The 27059-nt window shown below is 45.7% G+C and overlaps 1 protein-coding gene and 1 pseudogene across 4 annotated transcripts in view; one reads left to right on the forward strand and one right to left on the reverse strand.

The window, feature by feature from the left end:
• Positions 1-27059, forward strand: part of LOC147117508 (retinoic acid receptor beta-like) — a 334754-nt gene that overhangs the window by 238970 nt on the left and 68725 nt on the right. The gene's annotated exons all lie outside the window — the stretch shown is intronic.
• The window catches only part of LOC147117509 (uncharacterized), a 54261-nt pseudogene that overhangs the window by 5793 nt on the left and 21409 nt on the right, over positions 1-27059 (reverse strand).

A 27059-nucleotide genomic window follows, 5' to 3' on the forward strand; every position in this document is an offset into this window, starting at 1 on the left:
CGCCACGATATTCAGTTGTAGCGCCCCAAGAAGGAGGTGGAGCACTTCCAGTAGCACCCCGTCTCCTGCTTGGAGCACTACAACTGAATTTCAGGTGGAGGGGTGCTAATTTTTTCGGGGCGCCAAGGACGTAAAAGGGGCGACATCGAATTTTTCCCCCCAAACCTGTACACAGTACTCCAGGTGTTGTCTCACCAAGGCCCTATATAACTGCAGTAAGACTTCTTGGCCTAGATTTTCAGTTGCTTGCGCCAGCAGTTAGCGCCTTAAGAGAAGTGATTTTCGGGCGCTATGCGTGTAGCGCCCGGGCGCAGCGCAGTTTGCGCCCCGCCCCAAATTAAGTTGCCCGTTAGCGCTGGCGCAAAGTTTAGCGGCCGCCCGGATGCGCGCGCAGAAAATGACGTCACATCCTCGTGCAACGCCCTTTGGCCGCCCCGAATCCAAAATTCAGTCGGACCGCCCCATTCTGCGGCTGGCGTCCAGAGCGTTTGTAAAATGGAACGCAACACACCCTGGGGAGCGCAAATTAAAGGGCACTCCTCCTGCACTATAAACGGCAGTCTGCATGTGTTGTGTGGAAGGATCCAGTGTGTTGTTGTGAACGGTGTATTTATCACCACCGCCACCGCCACCGCCACCTCATCGTTCCCCCCCCAGACTCTGCCTTTGAAAAAAACACATGCACCCTTCCCCTTTAAGAGCTCACTGGCACCAGAGTATCTGCCATGCGCTGCGCCCAAGCTCGGGTGTTGCGCTCTGCACCGCCGGCTTAGCGCCTAAAGATAGTAGTGGAACGCCTCTTTTAGCGCTCCACCAACCTCTTAGGGCGAAGCCACTGAATTTCCGGCAACGGGGCGCTACTTTGGGGCGGGCGCTAACTTCGGGCGGGCGCTAAGGTTAGCGCCCCAAAACTGTCTATACTGAAAATCTAGCCCCTTTACTCTTATACTCCAATTCCTCTGTAATAAAGGCTGACATACCATTTGCTTTCCTAATTGCTTTCTGTACCTGCATGTTAGCTTTCTGTGATTTGTGTACAAGGACATCCAGGTCCCTCTGAATACCAACATTTCTCACTATTTAAAAAATACTCTGCTTTTCTATTTTTCCTACCAAAGTGGATAACTTCATATTTCTCCACATTATATTCCATCTGCCATGTTCTTGCTCACTCGCTTAACCTGTCCATATCTCTTTGCAGCCTCCTCACAGCTTACTTTCCCACCTAACTTTGTATCGTCAACAAACTTGGATACATTACACTCAGTCCCCTCATCTAAGTCATTGATATAGATTGTAAAGGGAAGCAGGGTGGTAAGTACTGCACAGTGATTTTGGTCTCGCTAACGCCCTGTTCCTGCCAAAAACCAGGGCGATAACAAGACCAAAATCAACCACTGTATGTCACCACATTTGAAGTTGATGCTTGCGTACAAAATCTTGCGCACTTTTTTAAGGCACATGAAGAGAATTATAGTTTAAAGGCAAACCCCAGTGCATGGGAACAAAGATGGAAGCCACCATATATACACCAGTGTAATGAGTTGCCCAAATTTTCCAAACAAGTATGGTTCTACAACATGATTTGCCATTTTCTTTGAAAAGTGTTATGACGCGTGATGATTGCAGCATTTTTGTGGTGTTGCATATATTTAAAAATTGAGTGTCCCTGAATGTGTTATAGTTGTGCAGTTATTCTTGCACAATTTTTGCAGGGTATGCAATTTGTGGAAGCATTGTTGACAAATGATAGGAAAAATAATGGAATCCCTACTAAAGGAAAAAATGGAAGAACATCTAGAAATCAAAAATAATAATAAATAGTTAGCATGGATTTCAAAAGGGAAACTCTTGCTTGACCAACTTAATTGAATTTTTTGAAGTGGTAACAGAGAGAGTAGACAAGGGTAATGCAGTAGATGTAATTTATCTAGATTTTGAAAAGGCTTTCGATAAGGTATCACATAATAGACGAATGAATAAGGTCAGGGAATGCTGAGTCAGGGGACAAGTAGCAGAATGGATAGCTGGCTGGCTTCAAGACAGAAAGCAGAGAGTAGGGGGTAAAGGGTGGCTATTCAGAGTGGCAGAAGCTGGGAAGTGGTGTTCCACAAGGATCAGCGCTAGGACCACTGTTATTCACAATTTATATTAACGATTTAGACTTTGGAATCATAAACACAATTTCTAAATTTACGGACAACACCAAATTGGGGGGGGTAGTCAATACTGAGGAGGACTGCAACAAATTACAGGAGGACATTAATAAACTTAATGAATGGGCATATAATTGGCAAATGAAATTCAACACAGATAAATGTGAAGTATTACATTATGATAAGAAAAATAGGGAGGTGACAAATTACTTGGAAAATATGAATCTAAATGGGGTAAAGGGGCAAAGGGATCTCAGAGTACAAATACACAAATCACTAAAAAAGTATCGACACAGGTTAACAAGCAAACATAAAAAAGCAAACCAAGCACTAGGGTTTATTTCTAGAGGAATAGAATTGAAAAGTAGTGAAGTTATGCTAAACTTGTATCAAACCTTGGTTAGACTACACTTGGAGTATTGCATAAAGTTCTGGTTGCCATATTATATAAAAAGGATATAGAGGCACTGGAGAGGGTACAGAGAAGATTTACAAGGATGATCCCAGAAATGCAAGGGTATATTTATCAGGAAAGGATGAACAGGCTGGGTCTCTTTTCTCTTGAAAAGAGAAGGCTGAAGGGTGACCTAATGGAGGTCTTTAAAATCATGAAAGGTTTTGATAGAGTGGATACAGAGAGTGTTTCCACTTGTGGGGAAGAGCAGAACTAGAGGCCATCAATATAAGATATTCACCAAGAAAGCCAATAGGGAATTCAGAAGAAACTTCTTTACCCAGAGAGTGGTGAGAATGTGGAACTCGCTACCACAGGGAGTGGTTGAAGCAAATAGTATAGATGCATTTAAGGGGCAGTTAGATAAGCACATGAGGGAAAAGGGAATAGAGGGTTATGCTGACAGATTTAGATGAGGAAGGATGGGAGGAGGCTCGAGTGGAGCATAAACGCTGGCATGGACTGGTTGGGCCGAATGGCCTGTTTCTGTGCTGTATATCCAATGTAATCCTATGTAAATGAGCCAATGTATAAAGCAAGAAAGAATTATATAATGAGGCATGTATTTAGCATCTGTTTTAGAAAGAAATACAGGAAGACAGGATAAACTTTTTACTTGAAAGGAATATTTCTTTCCCTTTTCCGATTAGCTTCTGGTTTATTCAGTTTTTCCACTGTATTTCCTGCTACGCCAGAATTAAAATACCTCTGTATCTCTGTTAATGCAATGACTGCAGCAAAAGGATGATTAGTATGCATTTTTGCCACATAAGGTGCCGCAAAGCTCTTTTTGAAATGTTTATAAATTCTTATAAAAGGCTTATTTTTATTTATTTTACAGAAATTTTAATGTCTGCGTTTAAAACAGATTTTTAATCCAAAGTACACAGAGTGGTATTTGATTGGAATGGGGCGGGGGTATGAGAACAGAATTCAATTCCATTCTCATCCAAGATTCACACTCATGTATTTTCCAACAGTAGCCAATGGATAGCAATCAGGAGCAGGAATGCTTGCTGATTTCTTCCCTACCTTAAGGTCAATTGTAAACTCCCTCTAACCATAGTATAGTATCAAAGTATGATAAAGCACAGAAGGAGGCCCATTATGCCTCTTTGGTCGAGTTATCCAATTAGTCCCACTTCACTGCTCTTTCCCCATAGCCCTGTAATTTTTTTCCCCTTCAAGTATTTATCCAATATGCTTTTGGAAGTTACTATTGAATCTGCTTCCACCACCCTTTCAGGCAGTGCATTCCAGATCATAACAACTTGCTGCATAAAATAAATGTTTCTGCATGTCGCCTCTGGTGCATTTGACAATCACCTTAAATCTGTGTCCTCTGGTTGCCGACCCCTCTGCCACTGGAAACAGTTTCTCCTTATTTACTCTATCAAAACTGTTTATGATTTTGAATACCTCTATCAAATATCCTCTTAACTTTCTCTGATCTAAGGAGAACAGCCCCAGCTTCTCCAGTCTCTCCACATAACTGAAGTCCCTCATCCCTGGTACCATTCTAGTAAATCTCTTCTGCACCCAGTCTAAGGCCTTGACATCCTTCCTAAAACGTGGTGCCCAGAATTGAATACAATACTCCAGCTGATGCCTAACTAGTGATTTATAAAGAGTTTGCTCAGTTAATTAAACACTGACCGGGGACAACTTGGGATCTTCCTGATATGAATGGCGCAGATCTGCCCAGACATAAGCCAACTGTCTTTTAATCTTCTGAATTATATATTTGCAAAATTCTGCAACTCTGAAACAATGTACAAGTTAAATAGAACCACAGGTTAGCATAGATGAACAGTTAGGAGTTAAAATAACTGCATACTTGGAACTAATTGACAGCAAATAAGAGTAAGACCTCAGAAGCATTTCCCTCTGGAAATTCCTGACTCAACATCTCTGCCTTAAGAACTCCCTCTCTGCTTTCAGAAACATCCATAGGACTTTCCTCTAACAATGCTTTTAACATTCCTGATCCTCTTTTTTGTCAATGTATTGAGCCTTATAGAAATGTTGTTATTATAAACCAACCGTTGAATTTCAGATGATGCACAATCACTTTTTATAAATTTCTGCCCCACCAGAAAGGAAATAGGAAAGGAATGGGAGAAACTATCTCTCCATTTAAAGATACTGGCCTATAAATTTGAGGGTTTAGCGTCAGCCGTTAAGGCCTGTTTTGAGGAAAAAATGGCAGCCGACTCGTTTCCGGCAGGTCCCGTGGTGGCTGCCGTTTTCGGCAGGTCGGCAGTGCTGCCGTTGCCTGCGCTTGCTGCAGAAATGGAAATGAGGCAGATCATGACATCAGTGAGTGTGCGTCACTCACTTGACACACGATCTGAAACTTTCGCCATTGCCGCGCCACTTATTGCCCTCTCTTAATCACAACCAGATTACCAAACATTCAGCAGCAGGTAGGAACCTCAAGAAACAATATTTAAAGGGATCATCAGCAACTTGCAGCTGACATGGTTTCTCCGTTTGACTGGCTCTATGTAACTTTCTGCAACTCTTGCAGCTTTCTAAACTTGTTTAAAGTTCTTGAGGTGACAGGGAGCATTGTTGCAAGTGGAGAATGCCTTCATTCTCATTTAAAGGCTTCTGCTCACAACACTTGCTCACAGACATGGAGGCTCTACTGGCATTCCCCCTTGCACTTGAGTATCTTCGGGACAGGGAGTAGAGGCAGGGAAGAAGAGGAAAAGATTCGCGCAGAGGGAGGAAGAGGAGGACCAGGAAGGCTCTCAACAGGAGGCCTTACCAATCTAGGGTCTTCCGAGAGCACTTCTCCTACCTGCACTTAAGCGAGGAGCAGTGTATTCCGAGGCTCCGCTTCACCAAGGAGGTGGTCACAGAACTCTGCCACCTCTTGCAACCAGACCTCCAGCCTCAGAGCAGGGCGAACACGGCTCTCCCATTGGCAGTCAAGGTCATCGTGGCCCTCAGTTTCTTCACCAGTGGATCCTTCCAGTCTGCAGCAGGAGACGTAGCTAACATCTCACAGTTCACCATCTATCGCTGCATCCGGGAGGTCACAGAAGCTTTCTACTCCAGGAGAAGGAACTACATTGTCTTCTCTCTAATCAGAGAGAAGCAGGATGAGCGCACATGTGGCTTTGCCAGGATAGCGGGCTTCCCCATGGTGCAGGGCGCCTTCGATGGCACAGACATGGCTTTGCGGGCACCGTATACCAATCCTGAGATGTTCTGTAACCGCAAAGACTACCACTGACTTAATGTGCAGTTGTTTTGTGACCACACCTAGTGCATCATGATGGTGAATGCCTGCTATCCTGGCAGCAGTCATGATGTCTTAATCCTGCGCCAGTCCGGTGTGCCAGCAATCTTCCAGTCACCATGTCAAACCCATGGGTGGCTGCTTGGAGATAAGGGCTATCCGCTCTACACCTGGCTGATGACTCCCCTACGCAACCGCACCATGCGTGCCCAGCACTCATATAATGAGAGCCGTGCTGCCACCAGGAACATAATCGAGCAGACTATTGGGGTGCTAAAGCAATGGTTCCACTGCCCTGACCGCACAGGAGGAGCCCTCCAGGACACGCCGGAGCGGGTGTCCCATTTTGTCGTGGCGTGCTGAATGCTCCACAACTTGGCAATCATGAGGGTCCAGCCCTTGCCAGCAGTGATTGCAGGATAACCTCAGGAGAAGGAGGAGTGGAGAGGAGGAGGGGGCAAAGGATGAGGAAGAGGAGGCAGGGAGGAGGCAGGCAGCAAATCCCTGCTCCAGATGGGCTGTCTGTGAACGCTTCATCAGACTCCGAGTCGAGTGAATGAAACCCCAGATCCTCGTTGCTCACCACTTCCCCATTATACCATCCTTCTGTCACGGAACCTCAGTGTCCTCCTGAAAGCTGAAATGAGAGTCACCACAAAACACACATTCCAAACAAAAATCATAAATTTATCCGAATCCAATCAACATTCCAATATCAACAAATCACCCTTGTGCATTCCCTTAGCGCCTGTCATTCGCGTGTCTTTACCTACTCTAGTGCTCCTACGCAATGCTCGCCCAGTGCTGCAGCATGGCTGGTGAAAGGCTGCTGACTTTCAGTGGAGGGGACTACAGATGACTTTGCAGGATGACCTTGACCAGCTGTGGACCTAGAAGGCCCGGCTGTAGACTGCACCACCTCGGCATGGGTGGCAGCTGTCTAGGCTGGCTGGATGACGGGCAGTGACAAGGGCAGTGGCGGAGTTGCAGTGGTGGGAATAGGAATGCTGTCATCCTGAGAGAAGACAGCAGGTTCTTAATCCACAAACCCACTGCTACTCCCCCGCGGCGGCGCCTCAGCATTCCTAGCAATCTGTTGGAGGAGAGATTGCTGGCCTGCTGCAACACCCTGCAAGCCCTTTTCAAGACTCGTAAACCCAGCCACGATGGCAGCAGTCTGAGCTTGCGTAGCAGCAAGCTGAGCCTGCAGGAGAGCAGTCTGAGCTTCCACTGCAGCACTGAGATGTTGAGTCGCTTCCGCCTGTTCTGCAATGGAAGCCACAACATTGGCCATCACACACAGCATCATGGCTGGGTCCACAAATTCTCTCCTGGAGTTGTCCATCATTTCCAGCCTGGAAATCATGGGCTCCAATTTCTGCGCAAAGCCCCGTCCAATGTTGGAGCCAGACTCCTCCATGCTCCTTGACACTGACAAGAGGCTCCCTGTCAGGCTTGCCATTGCACCTAGCAATTCAGTGTGCATGCCCATCACCCTTCTTCTGAAGTCTGTCCCATCGAGGTCATCATCTGAGTCGTGTGCAGCAGAACTCGTGCGTGAACTCTCCCTCCGGGGAGCTGGCCCCCGAGCTACCCTTTCCCCCTGGCCTTACTTCAGTCCACTGGTGCCTGGTGCCTCACCATGTGCAGATCCCGCCTCTATACTGCCTTCTAAAGTATGCGCAGTGCCAGTTTCTGAGCTGGTATCTGCGAGTGTGAGATGCAGGGACGGTGTGTCTTCTCCTCCATCACTCTCCTCCACAACTTCAGGGACAAGCTGTGCTGGTGGCACTTCTTGGGTATCTGAAAGCAGAAAGGCACAAGGGTCGGGTTGTGATGAGGGGAGGCATGGGTAAAACAAGATATCCATGCACACACCATCAGCAGCTTGTATGTGAGAAGAGATTGTGGGATGAGGGGGAAGTGGGATGTGAGAAGAAGGATTAGGTATGCCCATGCCATCATTATCAACAACGGCTTCAACTTTTCCCGTGGCCACAGACTCTGTCACTGCCCCTCCAATTATGTCAAGCACGGATTCCTCCAGGTCGGTGAAGTTCTGTATAGGGGCTTGGCCACCTTTCTTCTGCCACTGCTCCCTTCTGTTCTGTGCCACCTTTGCCTGCAAGTGAAAGGGAAGTGTGTGAGTGAGTGTGGTGCAATGTGTTTGGGTGATGTGCCTGTCATAGTTGAATAGCTGTTAGTGCATGCAAGGTGTGAGATGTGGGTGTGAGTGTTGCAGCAGTGGTAAAGTTGTGAGGGTGAAGTGAAGCCATGATTGTGAGGTATGAGTGGTGATAGGTAGAGATTGTTAGTAGGTCAGTGATGGGGGTGTGCTGCATTGAGCAGTGTGTGAGGCTTGTGGTGCAGTTGGTGGGATATGGTATTTGCTGAAGCCTTCACTCACCTTGACCTGCCGTGTGAGGTCATTAAACTTCTTACGGCATGGGAACCAGTTCCTTGGGACCATACTGGTGACTATGATGGAGTCAGCTCTCTCCTCCCAGAGCCTTCTGCAAGTGGTATTGGATGGCTTCCTGCCACCCTGTGGGAACAGGACAGCCCACCTTCATTGTACGGCCACAATCAAGGCCTCCAGGGCAGCATCCGAGAACCTTCATGCTCGCTCCCTTAGTTGCTGAGCCCTGTCTTCAGCCAGACTGACAATGAGGTGCTGCTGCAAGAAAGAACCTCTTTAGGTAGTGCAGAGAGCCTGGGCCAAACATTACTGGCCATTGGACTGCACCAGATATTGCCCCCTCCCCCAGTTGTCCGGTAAGCCAATCAGCAGCATGTTTAGTGCTGATATCAGTGCTCCAATCATTATAATGAGCAGGCAGCATGAATTTTGCCTGCTGCCTGGACCACCTTCAATGAGCGCATACAAATAGCGCTGGCCCGTGACATCGCCCGTTTTCAGGCCTAATCCAATTTCTAGGTCATAAAATCTCATCTCTACACCTTAAAAGAAGGAAAGAGCTGCATTTTTGCAGTACTTCATGATATTTCAGGAATATCTCAATGCTTCTTCACATACAGTAATCTATTTTGCAGTGCAGTGACTGTTGTGTAGGTAAATGAAGCAGCAATCTTCCACATAGCAAGGTCAAATGACCAGTTCGTCTGGTTTTAGTGGTAATGGTTGAGGATGGAATGTTGGCCAGAACATGAGGAGAACTCTCTGCTCTTCTTTAAATAGTGCCATGGGATTTGTAACATTCATTGATACGACAGCCATCTCAGTTTTACATCTCAACCAAAGGACAGCACCTCTGACAATGCAACATTCCCTCTGTGTTGCACTGGATAGTGAGCCTAGTAAATGCACAGAAAATCATGTGCAGTGTGCCTAAATTTTCCCTCAACATAAATATGAAGTTGGAAAATAATCCCTCATGAATGGTCTTTCCTCACTGAAAATGGTTGCATTTTAACAGGACTAAGCTCTGAATTTTCTGCATGTCCTGCTTGCACATCAGTAGAAAATGATATGCTATTATAATAACTTGAAAAATCATATTTGGATTTTCAGCAAATGGTTTCCTTTCATCACCATCCATTATACTGGGCCACGTGTCCATTACATTTAGACCAACATTGCACCTCAATAATGCTAAAAAAATGAAGTTCCTCTTCTGAGATTTGCTTCTTGTTGATATTTAACTGAAACTGTACCCATACACATTTATGTGCCCTTAAACAATTCTTGTGGACTCAGAGTATTAAAAACTGCATTAGATTTTAACTAAAATTATAAATTATTTCCCTTCACCAGTGGCTGAATTCATTATCAAAAAAAATTAGTTTAGTTGGAGCTTCCCATTTGTGAGAGATACTAAACAGCGACCATGAGTAAAATAGAAAAAAAAACTGCGTATTCTGGAAATGTAAAATAAAAACAGAAAGTTCTGGAAATACACAGCAGGCCAGTCAGCATCTGTAAAGAGAAAAAACAGGTTATGACAGTTCAGGTGTGTACCCTTCATCAGACTCAAGAGATAATCAGGCATCTTAGTAAAGATGGAAAAATAGAGAGCAAAAGGTAAGAGGAGAGGGGGAGAGGACTAACGATATACCAATCACAGAGAGTGAGTGCATGTGTTAAATTACCTGCAAACTGCTAACTAGAAAACAGTAAGGTGACATAAAAGGTCATCAGTGAAGTAATGCAGACTTACAGACAAGACAGAAGAATGTGCAAAAAGTGTGTGTGGGGATGTGAAAGACACAGAGGTCGATTTTCACTCCCCAAAATTGGCATTAACAGGGTAGTAATAGTCTCAAAATGGAGTTGGAAGATGTGTCGCCTCGTCAACTCTGACGATCGGCCCACTGACATTTGAACAGGGACTTCTCGTACCGCTGGGCGGCCGAAGCACCTGAATCTTTCAATGGTAAGCTCCTTTTAATATGCAAGTTGGGGTCCTATGATGTACATAGGCCCCTGATTGCCATTTTAGGAGAGAACTGATCGAAGCACGTGCCATGCATTGTCCGATCAGTTCCACAGGTGACAGAGCCAATGAGGCCTAGAGTGCTCCTCCACGTCCCAGATAAGTAATACGGGCCACTGCCTGCCCGGAACCGCCCCCTCCACAATTGTGACCCTTGCCCCCTACAGTTACCTTGTTCCTGGCCTCCCTGGCCTGATAGCGGCCAGCCAGCATACAGCAGAAATTTTAAATTTATCATCCTTGTGTTCATATACCTCCATGACCTCGCTCCTCCCTATCTCTGTAACGTCCTCCAGCCCTACAACCCTCCGAGATTTTGGCAATCCTCCGACTCTAGCCTCTTCTGCATCACCCACTCCTTTTGCCCCACCATTGGTGGCCGTACCTTCACCGTCTAGGCCCTAAGCTCTGGAATTCCCCCCCATAACCTTTTCACCTCTCCACTTCTGTCTCCTCCTTTAAGATGCTCCTTAAAACTTATCTCTTTTACCCAGTGATGTGCCAAATAACGGCCTGAATCCAAGAGGTTAAAGCTTAAAACTAAAGGCTTTTATTAAGTAAGAACATGGCATCAAGTTAACACAGGGCAACCATCATTCATCACCGACCCAGCCCTTATGAGTAAGACCCAGCTCTTATAAGTAAGACTCACACCAATCCGGAGGATCCAGAGGGGCGGGGCTAGGGAGGAGCATTAGTGGTTACACCTGTAGAACATTCCAGACATTAACAAGTACAACAACAACAGACAATACAAATGCCAGAACACAGAGGTATTTCATCACATTCACCCCCTGCTATAGATTCAGTCTGTCAGGAGGTCTGATAGTCCTCTGGGAACGACGTAACTCTTGCTGAGGCTCCTCCCGGAGTACTAACTCCGGTTCATTCGAATTCCCAGAATCATCAGTGTTTTCCACACTGAGGGTTTGTGTCTCTGAAGGTCCAATACCACGATTGAAAACTCTACTCTCAGAGTCGAACTCTTTTCGAGCTCCAGCAGGTGCAAGATCTTTAATAGAGACCGTATCCTCTCGCCCATCCGGATATTGAATGTACGCATACTGGGGATTAGCATGGAGGAGTTGTACTTCCTCCACCAGTGGATCAGTCTTGTGGCCTCTCACATGTCTGCGCAACAGCACAGGGCCCGTGGTCGTCAACCATGTGGGTAACGATACTCCATTAGTAGCTTTTCTTGGAAAACTAAACATCCTTTCATGAGGGGTGGCATTTGTCACTGTACACAAAAGAGACCTTATGGAATGCAGCACGTCTGGCAGGACATCCTGCCAGCGAGAGGTCGGCAGGCCTCGCGACTTCAGAGACAGTACGATAGCCTTCCACACTGTCGCATTTTCCTTCTCGACCTGCCCATTACCACGAGGGTTATAGCTGGTAGTTCTACTCGTTGCAATCCCTTTCGATAGCAAAAACTGTTGCAATTCTTCGCTTATAAAGGAAGAACCCCGATCACTTTGTATATAGTTAGGCATGCCAAACAAGGAAAACAGTTGGCAGAGGCATTTAATTACAACAGCACTAGTCACATCCGGACAGGGGATAACAAAAGGGAACCGAGAGTACTCGTCTATAATATTAAGAAAATAGACATTACGGTCGCTCGATGGAAGGGGACCTTTAAAATCGAGGCTCAAACGCTCAAATGGTAGAGTTGCTTTAATAAGATGAGCTGGCTCGGACGGCTTATAGAAGCGGGGTTTGCATTCAGCACAAACACGACAGGTACTGGTCATTGTCCGGACCTCCTCAATAGAGTAGGGTAGATTGTGGGACTTAATAAAGTGGTTCATTCTGGTAACCCCAGGGTGGCAGAGTGCGTCGTGGAGACTTTGAAGCTTATCTATACATAGACTAGCACATACTCCTCGTGACAAAGCATCCGATGGCTCATTGAATACTCTAGGCCTGTACTGAATATCACAGTCATATGTTGACAGTTCTATTCGCCATCTTAAAATCTTATCATTTTTGATCTTGCTTCTCTGCTTAGTATTGAACATAAAGGCCACAGATCGCTGGTCAGTAATGAGCGTAAAACGTTGGCCAGCGAGATAATGTCTCCAATACCTGACTGCTTCGATAATCGCCTGTGCCTCCTTTTCCACTGAAGAATGTCGAACTTCTGGTCCTTGTAATGTACGAGAGAAAAAAGCTATTGGCCTACCAGCTTTATTAAGAGTTGTTGCCAACGTAAAATCAGATGCATCACTTTCCACTTAAAAAGGGATCTTCTCATCCACGGCACATACCACTGCCTTCTCAATGTCCCGTTTGATATTAAGGAAAGCCTCCTGAGCTTCCGCCGATAGCGGAAAAGACGTCGACTTAATAAGAGGTCGGACTTTATCTGAGTAGCTAGCCACCCACTGGGCATAGTACGAGAAGAATCCCAGACACCTTCTTAAAGCTTTTACAGTGTGAGGTAAAGGTAATTCCTTAAGCGGGCGTAATCTTTCAGGATCTGGCCCGATTACCCCATTCTCCACAACGCAACCAAGAATACACAAACGTGTAGTATTGAAGGTACACTTGTTTTCGTTGTAGGTCAGGTTTAACCTCTTTGCAGTCTCTAGGAACTTCACGAGATTTTGATCATGCTCCCGTTGGTCGCGCCCACAGATAGTAACATTGTCCAGGTACGGGAATGTTGCTTCCAACGCGTATTCATCCACCATACGATCCATCTCCCGTTGGAAGACAGATACCCCATTCGTCACTCCAAAGGGCACCCTAAGGAATTGGTACAGGCGCCCATTAGCTTCGAAGGCCGTATAAGGTCGGTCTTCTATTTTAATGGGGAGTTGATGATAGGCAGACTTTAAATCAATGGTGGAAAACACGCGGTACTGAGCTATCTGGTTCACCATCTCAGAAATACGAGGCAAAGGATAGGCGTCTAATTGGGTATACAAGTTTATAGTCTGGCTATAATCGACCACAAGTCTTTTCTTTTCATTAGTTTTAACCACCACCACCTGGGCACGCCACGGGCTATTACTGTGTTCGATGATTCCCTCCCGTTGAAGCCTTTCCACTTCCTCTTTTATAAATTTTTTATCTTCTGAACTATACCGTCGACTCTTTGTCGCTATAGGTCTACAATTGGAGCAAGGTTCACGAACAAAGAAGGCGGACTTACGTTTAAAGTAGAAAGGCCGCAGACTGTGAGCGGAGGCTGGGATCCACCATACTTAAGGGTGACGCTCTCATGCTGACACTGGAAGTCCAAGCCTAAAATTAAGTTCACACACAACTGAAGTAATATGAGGAGTTTAAAGTCCTTATACTCCGTATCCTTAATGGTCAATGTGAATTTACAATATCCAGTTACCTCCGAGGTAATAGACTTGGACGCCATCACGATTTCACTTCGAGTAGGATACGCCTTCAATGAACAGGAGTTAACAAGGTTGGGGTGTATAAAACTTTCAGTACTGCCACAGTCTATCAAACACCCAGTAGGACGACCATTAAGCTTGATGTTCATCATAGATTTTGACAAGGAACACAGTATGGTTTGGTCAACCGTAACCGAGGCTGGAGTAAAACGATAGGCGGCAGCAGAAAAGACATCAGGTACAGGATTACCCTTACACACTTTACTAAAATGTCCCCGTTTCTTACATTTAAAACAGGTAGCCTCTCTGGCTGGGCATCTTTGTCTGGGGTGTTTAGATTGGCCACAAAAATAACACTTTGACCCATGGGGTACAGCCGCAACAATAGGATTAAGTGGAGGCTCCATTGGTGTTATGGATGCCTCCATACTCGGAACACACAAGGCTGAAAAAGATGCATGGGCTGATGCATACACTTCTAAATTCTTCTGGGCTACATCTAACGATCGCGCAGTAGCGACGACCGTTTTTAAAACTACCGAGTCATTCTCGAGGAGTCTCTGTCTAATATAATTAGATCGAAGGCCAGATATGAAAGAATCGCGGATGGCTTCTTCCTGATACAATATGGCAGAGACAGCCTTGTAGTTGCAATCCTTAGCCAAAGCCTTAAGGTCCTGCAGGAAATCGTCCAGGGATTCCTCGGGTAATTGCCTGCGAGTAGACAAAAGATACCTGGCGTATACTTCGTTAACCGACTTAAGGTACTGGGTCTTAAGGGCTGCGAGGGCCTCTTCATATGTAGTAATATCTTCAATTATAGAGTAAGTTTGATGACTTACCAAGTTGGTTAGAAGACCCAACTTGTTAACCGTCGGATCGAACGATGCGATGAAGTGTTCAAAACATCAAAGCCAATGCGTAAATTTCTTCGACGCGTCTGCCAAATGGGGATCGATATCCAGACGCTCTGGTTTCAAAAATCGATCCATCTTCCAAAAGTTGTTACTTAATAAAATTGATGTGCCAAATAACGGCCTGAATCCAAGAGGTTCATCACCGACCCAGCCCTTATGAGTAAGACCCAGCTCTTATAAGTAAGACTCACACCAATCCGGAGGATCCAGAGCGGCGGGGCTAGGGAGGAGCATTAGTGGTTACACCTGTAGAATATTCCAGACATTAACAAGTACAACAAGAACAGACAATACAAATGCCAGAACACAGTGTTATTTCATCACACCCAGCTTTTGGTCACCTGTCCTAATATCTCCTTCTTTGGCTTGGTGTCAATTTTTGTCTGATTACGCTCCTGTGACGCACCTTGGGATGTTTTACTGCGTTAAAGATGCTAAATAAATGCACGTCATTGTTGCATCCACCAAACTGCACCTGGGCGCCATTTGGCAACCCCACAGCTCACCAGTTCAATGCAAATAAGGCCGGAGCCTCTAAATCGTGGCTGAAACAGGTGGGAAACCGCTGTTTGCGGATTGGCTGGCTGTTATACACCCAACCTGATTTAGCTTTCCATTGGACCTCTCGTCCTCTCCTCCCCTCCACTTTTTACAAACCCAAAACTTCATAACCTGCCATTTGCCTTTACATTTCCAGCATTTTCAGTTTTTAGTTACCTCAAGTAAAATAAGCCAACACTCAGCACAAGTACAAAACTCATTTGAAAAGAGCATCCAAGCACTTAAAAAGGCAAACATTTTTATTAAAGTTAAAAAATGATAGATTTATGAATGCTGCTTTTTAAATCTATCACATTTACACATGTGTGTACTTCTTTTCCAATAATATTTGGACTGTTATTTGAATGATCCCTTCAATTTTCTCCCAACAAATTCTTTAGCTGGAGGCATAAGGAGGATATTTTATCCCTTTTCACTGTCTTTGCCCCCACATTGTCCTCTAGATGGGAAGTCAGGACTCCCTAGGTCACTGTCAATATGCATCTGATGACAGGAAATGCAATATATATATAAATGTATAGACAGAAAATATTTAATCTGCCTCTCTTATTTACTTAAATGCTAGAGAAAGAGCCTCAATGATCCAAATTAGCCAGGCAGATAATATAGTGCTAATCTTTTCAGAAGTATGGATGAGTTTGCTGATCTGTGCACTGTTGGGTTTCAGGGGCCCCGTTGACTTTATTCGGTGACAGATCCTCTTCCATGTAGAACAGATTTTCCACATCAAACATGGAAAGCTCTTTTGAAAAGTTGACCTTGACTCCAAAATTGATAGCGAGAGCTAGAACAAAGAAAAAACAAAGGATACAAAGGATTTTAAAATTTAGTTTTAAAATTAGAAAAAAAGATTCAATAAAAACAAAGTTCAACTAAAGTGAAAAAATATAAACAGAACAGACACACAATGGGAAGGAAGAAGCAATGGAGGAATAAAGAAAGTCAGACCGAGTAAAATAAAAGTTAATTTTTTTAATTGTTCATTAAAATTGTGCTTCAATAGTTTAATATTAACCTAATAGAGCTATTCTTCATATTCAAGTAGCTTTATTATTTTACTATTAATGCTTATTTCAGTGTAAATTGGTTGGCCCAGAAGGACAGGAAAGTTCCTGAACTAGCTGGCAGTTTAAGTTGGTGGAATACTGTTTTCTCTTTTTTAAAATTTGTTCATGGGATGTGGGCATCGCTGGCAAGGCCAGCATTTATTGCCCATCCCTAGTTGCCCTTGAGAAGGTGGTGGTGAGCCGCCTTCATGAACCGCTGCAGTCTGGGTGGTGAAGGTACTCCCACAGTGCTGTTAGGGAGAGAGTTCCAGGATTTTGACCCAGCGACGATGAAGGAACAGCGATATACTTCCAAGTCAGGATGGTGTGTGACTTGGAGGGGAACGTGGAGGTGGTGGTGTTCCCATGTGCCTGCTGCCCTTGTTCTTCCAGGTGGTAGAGGTCGTGGATTTGGGAGGTGCTGCTGAAGAAACCTTGGCGAGTTGCTGCAGTGCAACTTTTAGATGGTACACACTGCAGCCATGGTACGCCAGTGGTGGAGGGAGTGAATGTTTAAGGTGGTGGATGGGGTGCCAATCAAGCGGGCTGCTTTGTCCTGAATGGTGTCGAGCTTCTTGAGTGTTGTTGGAACTGCACTCATCCAGGCAAGTGGAGAGTATTCCATCACACTCCTTACTTGTGCCTTATAGATGGTGGAAAGGCTTTGGGGAGTCAGGAAGGTGAGACACTCGCTGCAGAATACCTAGCCTCTGACCTGCTCTTGTTGCCACCGTATTTATGTGGCTGGTCCAGTTAAGTTTCTGGTCAATGGTAACCCCCCAGGATGTTGATGGTAGGGGGATTCAGTGGTGGTAATGCAGTTGAATGTCATGGGGAGGCGCCTAGACTCTCGCTTGTTGGAGATAGTCATTGCCTGGCAGTTGTGTGTCGTGAATGTTACCTGCCACTTATCAGCCCAAGCCTGAATTTCATCCAGGTCTTGTTGCATGCGGGCATGAACTGCTTCATTATCTGAGGAGTTACGAATGGCACTGAACACTGTGCAGCCATCAGAGAACATCCCCATTTCTGACCTTATATTGGCGGGATGGTCATTGATAAAGTAGCTGACGATGGTTGGGTCTAGGACACTGCCCTGAGGAACTCCTGCTGCAATGTCCTGGGGCTGTGATGATTGACCTCCAACCACCACAACCATCTTCCTTTGTGCTAGATATGACTCCAGGTTGTGGAGAGTTCCCCCCACCACCCCCCCCCCCCGATTCCCATTGACTTCAGTTTTACTAGGGCTCCTTGATGCCACACTCGGTCAAATGCTACCTTGATGTCAAGGGCAGTCACTCTCACCTCACCTCTGGAATTTAGCTCCTTTGTCCATGTTTGGACCAAGGCTGAAATGAGGTCTGGAGCCAAGTGGTCTTGGCGGAACCCAAACTGGGCATCAGTGAGCAGGTTATTGGTGAGTAAGTGCTGCTTGATGGCACTGTCGATGACTCCTTCCATCACTTTGCTGATGATTGAGAGTAGACTGAAGGAATGGTAATTGGCTTGATTGGATTTGTCTACTTTTTGTGGTCAGGGCATACCTGGGCAGTTTTCCACATTGTCGGATAGATGCCAGTGCTCGATATTATAGCTCTTTAGGTAAATATGACACAACTAAAGATATCTAACAGATCATTATTAGTGCAGTAAATGTTTCCTCACTTTGACTCTTTAATCTACTGACTCCTGAACATTGAACGTTAGTGTGAATGAATTTCTCAGCAAATGTGAATGCCTTTGGGGAAGCTTTATCTGGTAATTCAGCCAAGAACTGGTTAATCAGTCACATGAAGGATAATCAGTTTGGAATAATAGTTGAGGCCTGGATTTTGAACCCAGATTTTACGAGTGGGAGTTCAATACACTACCTAGAACTGCACCATACAGCATCATCCTTTACAGTAGAAGGGTCTTAATAAAAATACTACTTAACAAATAGGCACTATGGTGTTTACCACATATCTTCTAGCAAAGTCCAACATGTCTGATGTACAAGGCACATGTTTCATTCCTGTTGCATTGTGCCATTTTCCATTCGATACAAAATGGCCACTCTTAGTGATTTGCTACTGGCAGCATTTCTAAAGTCAGTGCCAAACTCAATAATTAAATGAAGCGGCATTCCCGCTGCCAGAGGCATCCTGCACCAGTAGTTTGCAGCTGCACCTTTGCTGGCAACATTGCCTCAGGAACCATAAGAACATAAGAAATAGGAGCAGGAGTAGGCCAATCGGCCCCTCGAGCCTGCTCCGCCATTCAATAAGATCATGGCTGATCTGATTTTAACCGCCAATCTACTATCACAGAACCATCTCCTGAATCTAACAGAATTAGACACACGAAATAGGAGCTGGATCAGGCTACACGGCCCCTGGGCCCGCTCCGCTACCCACAGGGCCATGACCGATCCGAACCTAGGCTCATGTCCAAACTCCTGCCCGCTCCCCATAACCCTTTATTCCCTTTACTTCTAGGAAACTGTCGATTTCTGTTTTAAATTTATGTAATGATGTAGCTTCTAGAGCTTTTTGGGGCAGCATATTCCATGGACCTACCACCCTCTGAGTGAAGTAGTTCCTCCTCATCCCAGTTTTGAAAGAGCAGCCCCTTATTCTAAGACTATGCCCCCTAGTTCTAGTTTCACCCATCATCGGGAACATCCTCCCCGCATCCACCCGATCCAACCCCTTCACAATCTTATATGTTTCAATAAGATCACCTCTCATTCTTCTGAACTCCAATGAGTAGAGTCCCAATCTACTCAACCTCTCCTCATATGTTCATCCCCGGGATTAACCGAGTGAACCTTCTTTGTACTGACTCGAGAGCAAGTATGTCTTTTGTTAAGTATGGACACCAAAACTGTATGCAGTATTCCAGGTGCGGTCTCACCAATACCTTGTACAACTGAAGCAATACCTCCCTATTTTTATATTCTATCCCCCTAGCAATGAAAGCCAACATTCCATTGGCCTTCTTAATCACTTGCTGCACCTGCATACTAACCTTTTGAGTTTCGTGCTCCAGGACCCCCAGATCCCTTTGTACTTCAGTACTTTCCAGTTTCTTGCCATTAAGATAATAACTTGCTCTATGATTTTTCCTGCTAAAGTGCATAACCTCACACTTTCCAGTATTGTATTCCATCTGCCAAATCTCTGCCCATTTACTTAGCCTGTCTATGTCCCCTTGCAGGTTTTTTATGTCCTCCTCACTCACTACTTTCCCTCCCATCTTAGTATCATCTGCAAACTTTGATATGTTACACTCGGTCCCCTCCTCCAACTCGTTAATATAGATTGTAAAGAGTTGGGGACCCAGCACTGACCCCTGTGGAACACCACTAGTTACTGATTGCCAGTCCAAGAATGAACCATTTATCCTAACTCTCTGCCTTCTGTTAGAGAGCCAATCCTCTATCCATGCCAGAATATTACCCCCAATCCCGTGATTTTTTATCTTAAGCAATAATCTTTTGTGTGGCACCTTGTCAAATGCCTTTTGGAAGTCTAAATACACTACGTCCACTGGTTCCCCTTTATCCACCCTATATGTTACTTCCTCAAAGAACTCCAGCAAATTTGTCAAACATGACTTCCCCTTCATAAAACCATGCTGACTTGTCCTATTAAATTATGATTATCCAAATGTCTCCTTAATAATGGACTCCAATATTTTACCTACCACAGATGTTAGGCTAACCGGTCTATAGTTTCCAGCCTTCTGTCTACTGCCCTTTTTAAATAAGGGCGTTACATTAGCAGTTTTCCAGTCTGCCGGGACCTTTGCTGAGTCCAGGGAGTTTTGGAAAATTATTACCAATGCATCCACAATCCCTAACGCCACTTCCCTCAAGACGCTAGGATGTAAGCCATCAGGTCCAGGTGATTTATCCGCCTTGAGTCCCATTATTTTACCGAGTACCACTTCCTTAGTGATTTTGATCGTGTTTAGCTCCTCCCCCCATATAGCCCCCTGTTTGTCCAGTGTTGGGATATTCTTAGTGTCTTCTACTGTAAAGACTGATACAAAATATTCATTCAGTGTTTTTGCCATCTCCATATTTCCCACCATTAATTTCCCGGTCTCATCCTCTAAGGGACCAACATTTACTTTAGCCACCCTTTTTCTTTTTATATAACTATAAAAACTCTTACTATCTGTTTTTATATTTTTTGCTAATTTACTTTCATAATCTATCTTCCCTTTCTTAATCAATCTTTTTGTTATTTTTTGCTGTCTTTTAAAGTTTTCCCAATCCTCTATCCTCCCACTAGATTTGGCTACCTTATATGCCCTTGTTTTTAGTCGAATACTATCCTTAATTTCTTTACTTAGCCACGGATGGCTGTCTTTTCTTTTACACCCTTTTCTTCTCAGTGGAATATATATTTTTTGGAAGTTGTAAAATAACTCCTTAAATGTACACCACTGATCATGTATCGTCTTACCCTTTAATCTATTTTCCCAATCCACTCTACTCAATTCCGCTCTCATACCTTCATAGTCTCCTTTATTCAAGCTTAGCACGCTTGTTTGAGATCCAACCTTCTCACCCTCTAATTGAATATGGAATTCAACCATGTTATGGTCACTCATTCCAAGGGGATCCTTTACTAGGACATTTTTAATTAATCCTGTCTCATTACACAGGACCAGATCTAAGGTTGCTTGCCCCCTGGTCGGTTCAGTTACATACTGCTCAAGAAACCCATCCCTAATACACTCAATGAACTCATCCTCAAGGCAGCCCTGCCCAATTTGATTTGTCTAATTAATATGATAGTTAAAATCCCCCATAATTATAGATGCTCCCTTATTACAAGCCTCAACTATTTCCTGATTGATACTCCGTCCAACAGAGTTGCAACTGTTCGGAGGCTTATAGACTACGCCCACGAGTGTTTTTTTCCCCTTATTATTCCTTACCTCCACCCAAACTGTTTCATTATCCTGATCTTTTGACCCAATATCATTTCTCTGTATTACAGTGATTCCTTCCTTTATTAACATAGCCACCCCACCTCCCCTTCCTTCCTGCCTGTCCTTCCTGATTGTTAGATAACCTGGTATGTTTAATTCCCGGGCATTGGCACCCTGCAGCCATGTTTCTGTAATGGCCACAAGATCATACCCATATGCAGTTATTTGTGCCATTAACTCGTCTATTTTGTTACGAATGCTACGGCATTTAGATAGAGAACTTTCAAATATGTTTTGTGACACTTAGCTCCTGCTTTTGCCCTTTTTATTACTTTACCTTTTACTCCATACCTTCTGCCCCTTCCTGACACGCTCTGGTTTTTAATTTCCCCACTGCTACCTAAGTCTATGACCTTCTCTGTTGTCATTTTTATTATTTGCTCTCTAGAAACCTCCCCCCCACTAGTTAGTTTAAAGCCCTCTCTACAGCCCTAGTTATATGATCCGCCAGGACTCTAGTCCCAGCACTGGCCAAGTGAAGCCCGTCCCAACGGAACAGCTCCCTCCTGTCCCAGTACTGGTGCCAGTGTCCCAGGAAGCAAAACCAATTTCTCCCACACCAGTCTTTGAGCCACACATTTAACTCTCTAATTTTATTTGTCCTAGCCAGATTCGCTCGTGGCTCAGGTAATATTACCCTTGAGGTTCTGTTTTTTAATTTGACCCCTAGCTGCTCATACTCCTTTAACAGAACCGGCTTCCTAGTCCTATCTACGTCGTTTGTACCAACATGGACCACGACAACTGGATCCACCCCCTCCCACTGCAAGTTTCTTTCCTGCCCAGAGGAGATGTCCTTAACCCTGGCACCGGGTAGGCAACACAGCCTTCGGGACTCTCGCTCTCGGCTGCAGAGAACTCTATCTATCCCCCTAATAATACTATCCCCTACCACTACAACATTTCTATTTACTCCCCCCTCTTGAATGGCCCCCCGTTCCACGGTGCTGTGGCCAGGTTGCTCATCCTCCCTGCAGTCCCTGCTCCTGTCCCCACAGGGAGTAAGAACCTCGAACCTGTTGGTGAAGAGCAAGGGCTGCGGCTCCTCCAGCTCTACCTCCTGGATCCCCGTACCTGCCTCACTCGTAGTCACACCGTCCTGTCCCTGACCATGGGCTACATCTGAATTACTTAACTGCATAGGTGTGACCACCTCCTGATACACAGAGTCCAGGTACTTCTCCCCCTCCCTGATGTGTCACAGTGTCTGAAGCTCAGACTCCAGCTCATCAACACGGAGCTGGAGTTCCTGTAGCAGCAGACACTTGTCACAGATGTAATCACCGTGAGCCTCAATGGGGTTCACCGGCTCCCACATCTTGCAACAGTAACACATCAACTGCTCCATTCTATGTAATTAATTAAATTTTTTATTGTTAGTTATGGACACCCTCTGCCCGATTTTAGATGCTAGTATCCCCTTTAATTAATTGGATTTAAATTAAATCAATCCCTCTAGTTACACCAGTTAAATGGTTTACCAACAGTCACTCTGCACCAGAAAGGCCTTGGTACACCACAGCAACCTTAAAAACTATAAACCATAGACTTAAAGTTTTAAAACGAGAGAAATACTCCAACCAATCACCTACCTGTTTTGTGGTGATGTCACACCTTGAATACTTTTTACCTCTCTCCTTGCCTGAGATTGGAGATTGGTGAGGCCTACCTGAGCCTCTGGGGCCTCTTGTAGTCGCTCTGCCGCACTGCTCCGCCTCCACCCGCTGCCAATGCCGCACTGAGGCCTACCTGAGCCTCTGGGGCCTCTTGTAGTCGCTCTGCCGCGCTGCTCCGCCTCCACCCGCTGCCGATGCCACACTGAGGCCTACCTGAGCCTCTGGGGCCTCTTGTAGTCGCTCTGCCGCGCTGCTCCGCCTCCACCTGCTGCCGCACTGAGGCCAACCTGAGCCTCTGGGGCCTCTTGTAGTCGCTCTGCCGCGCTGCTCCTCCTCCACCCGCTGCCGATGCCACACTGAGGCCTACCTGAGCCTCTGGGGCCTCTTGTAGTCGCTCTGCCGCACTGCTCCGCCTCCACCCGCTGCTGATGCCGCACTGAGGCCTACCTGAGCCTCTGGGGCCTCTTGTAGTCGCTCTGCCGCGCTGCTCCTCCTCCACCCGCTGCCGATGCCGCACTGAGGCCTACCTGAGCCTCTGGGGCCTCTTGTAGTCGCTCTGCCGCGTTGCTCCGCCTCCACCCGCTGCCGATGCCGCACTGAGGCCTACCTGAGCCTCTGGGGCCTCTTGTAGTCGCTCTGCCGCGCTGCTCCGCCTCCACCCGCTGCCGATGCCGCACTGAGGCCTACCTGAGCCTCTGGGGCCTCTTGTAGTCGCTCTGCCGCGCTGCTCCTCCTCCACCCGCTGCCGATGCCGCACTGAGGCCTACCTGAGCCTCTGGGGCCTCTTGTAGTCGCTCTGCCGCGCTGCTCCGCCTCCACCCAGTGTAAACTGTGCTGCTGGAGACAGCTGAAGTGCTCCCACCTGCTCACATAGGCTCGCATAGGAACAGGAGTAGGCCATTCAGACCCCCGAGCTTGTTCCGCCATTCAGTTAGATCATGGCTGATCTGTACCTCAACCAAATTTACCCACCTTGGTTCCACATCCCTTAATACCCATACCTCATAACTTAACCCTTTAAGCCCTGGTATCATTGGTGAATCTGTGCTATACCCTCTCCAAGGCCAATATATCTTTTCTGAGGTTCAACGCCCAAAAGCAAAGCAGTTTTGCCATCTCTGGTCTTTACAGACTGTTCATAGCCATTGGAGAAGGTACCAACCCTACCCAGCAAAGTAGTTGCTATTTCTAACTTTAAAACAACTGCATATATCCAGGATTCTCCCATGTAGTATAAATGGGATGCTTTATACAACCAAAGGACTGGTATTGAGGAATAATGTTTGACAGTTTGAGTTCCCATTGCCCTCTTCAGGTAAGCACTCTTCCTGCTAGTTAAGCATGGAGTTCCCAAAAACCTGCAGGTCTACTTTCTCTAGCCCTCGCGGTCAGACAGTGCTGGTTGAGAGGCCACAGAGGAGAAGCTTCCAAAGCAGAAGTTTTAAAAATAAATGAAATGTTTAAACTTGTGGTGTTTTTCATGTATTAGATTACATTAAAAAATCCGCCATAGCAATTCCTTTGACTGACGTACAGATTTAGTATGTGTTTGTGTAGTGAGTGAGTGAGTGAATGTCGGCTGTGTTGCTGGATGTCAATCATAACATCATAGGCGAAAGCGGTTCTCTGCTTTGTTTTTAAACATAAAGTGAAGTCTGTTTGCCCCCAGGCGGCCTTTAAAATGTTCCTCTGAACTTTTGCCAATAGCATTTTTGAAAACTGATAGCTCAGTGTGGGATCTTTTGTGGTTTACTACCAAAATAAATATGAGTGTGGTTGCTGTTAGCAGGAAAAACTGGTAATCTACTAGGCTTGAGAACAAGGAGGAGGCAGAAACTCTGCTGGTCAAGGGTTGGCCTCCTGTACATCTCTTCACAGTTACGCAACAAGGATAGTTCTTCATGTTGCGCATACAGGGTCCTTTTTGAATAAAGAAAATGTAAAGCTTTAAACAACCTTAACTACTCTGAAGTTTTCAGCTGTAGTACTTATATAGTAAGAGGTTATACTGAGGCATACCAGGTCAGAAAAATCCCATGTTCAATTCCTAGAATGTGCTGAGTTAGCTTGTCTCAGCCAGGCTGGCAGTAGGAGCGCTACAATTGATCTCCATGTCTCTGGATTAAGGAAAGGAAAAATCAGCCAGGGTCCACAGTGCTGATTGTTGTCCAGTAACCCCTGCTGGAAAGTACACATGTTGACACACGTGAGGACAGAATTGGCTAGGCTGTGATGCTTGCCACAGTCGAATATCCTGTTAGCATTCACTATCGGAGTCACACATGAAGAATTGCCACTTGGGTGAGGTACTGGAGAGCAGCCAATGCTCCAGGAACTGTCCTCCAGCATAAGTCAGCCGATTCAGAGAGAAGAGAGAAAAAAGAATCCTGTAAATTACAAGCTATTGTAGGTTGTAGTAAAAGAACATTAAAGAGAGTTATTGCGGTTAAATATAACCTCATGTTTGTATGAGAATGACAGTCGCAAAAACCCACTGAGGTTAAAATCAGATTCCATGTCCAGCTGTTAACTATGCTCTGTGTCATTCAGAGAATGCTAGCTATGCTTACTTTCTGCTCTAGAATGATCATAGTCACAGGAACTGCAGTAAAAGAGTTCTGCGTACAATTGTGGCACATAGCCACAATATTAGAGCAATGCACTTTCAACATGTGGAGCTGAGTTTGATTATAAAGAGTTAGTTAGACTTCCCCTATGTGTAAGCTAGCCAGTCTCATCTACATTAGTTTTGGGGGAAGGAAGACAAATGGGCAGAGAGAGAGCTGTTTATGCTGCTCAGTACTAGTGATACAGACTGTGCCACCATCCTGACTGAGGAGAATAGCACAGGTGTGGAAGAAGCTAAACTGAGGGTTTTTTTTTAGGGAAACAATTGCAGATGAACATGGGAATTGCTGAAAAAGACCACGGTCCGTCTAGTTCACCTTCTACCATCCTGGTTGTCACATGATACAATGATAATGGAGTTGTTGACTAATCTTAGCAATCAATCCTTTAACAATTAGTCTACAACAGACCCAGACATGTAACAAGGAAAACCCCAGTTATGGAGAGCTTTGGAAACCTTGGCCTAGAAATTCAGTTGCTTGCGCCACCAGTTTGCGCCCAAAGAGGCCACTCAGAGGCTTTAGCGCCACTGGCCACAACCACCGCGATATTTAGCGGGGCGCTAATGGCGGCGTTAGCCTGTAGCGCTGCGCCGCCACCGATGACGTCATCGGTGTGTGCAGCGCCCCGCTACCGCCCCGAGCGCCATATTAGGTCGCGGCCGCCTCTTCCGCGCCGGCCGCAAATAGCGACCGGTCCACAGGGGCCTACCTGTGGCGGTAGTGGGGCGAGTTAAGGTGGAGGTGCGGCCGGCCGCTTTTTCGGCAGCCGCCTGCCCGCACCTCCGTCCCCGGCCTCCTACACCCCACCCCACCCCCCGCGGCATTGCCGGCTGTTTCCCGAGAGCCCGGCACTTCTCCTTGGTGCCAGGCTCATTTGCCGACACTCGCGAGCGGGGATCGCGCTGTTGCAGGCACCTCCCCCTTAACAGCGGGTGGCACTGCGGCACTTTGCGCGCCGAAATTCAGTTTCAGCGCCCCAAACGGGGCGCCGAAAGCCTTGTTTAGCGGCCGGCTTCCATTTGGGGCGCTGAAACTGAATATCCCGACGGCGCAAGTGGCTCCGCGCGCAGCGGTAATTCCGGCACCCAGGCGAGCTTGGCGCCCCAAACTGAATTTTTAGCCCCATAGGTCCAAAGTCACCTGTTCCTCCCAAGCATGTTACACTTATCATGTCATGTCACAAATTATGCTTATACTGTGTCCCAAAATGTTATTTTCTGAAAGAAATCTACCTAACCTGCATTTGAATCACTGCCAATTTCTGTGCCACATGTGTATATTTAACCAAGCTGGTCATTAGATGATAGCAGGTAATAAATAGTAATCCCTCCAATGTACTTCTGAGCAATGGATACTGAAAGTTCCATAGGATTGAACACCAAAACCTCAGGAAAAAGGTCATAGGGATGCAAGTGGAAACAAATGTAATTACCTGAAGCATTTTATTATTTATACATCTGTGCCCTATATCAGTGAAATGAACATCTGATATTAGATTCGTTTTGAAGAAATTAATTTCCTGCATCCTTATTGAAGCATATGTATTTTGTGAATCAAATAAAAATAAAAATAATTTAAAGACAAAGAGAATTAGACATTTGTGAAATGAAAAGCCAATATAGGG

This window comes from Somniosus microcephalus, chromosome 5 (assembly GCF_052327205.1).
Source record: "Somniosus microcephalus isolate GS21.2 chromosome 5, FLI_Smic_1.0, whole genome shotgun sequence".
Taxonomy (NCBI): Eukaryota; Metazoa; Chordata; class Chondrichthyes; order Squaliformes; family Somniosidae; genus Somniosus; species Somniosus microcephalus.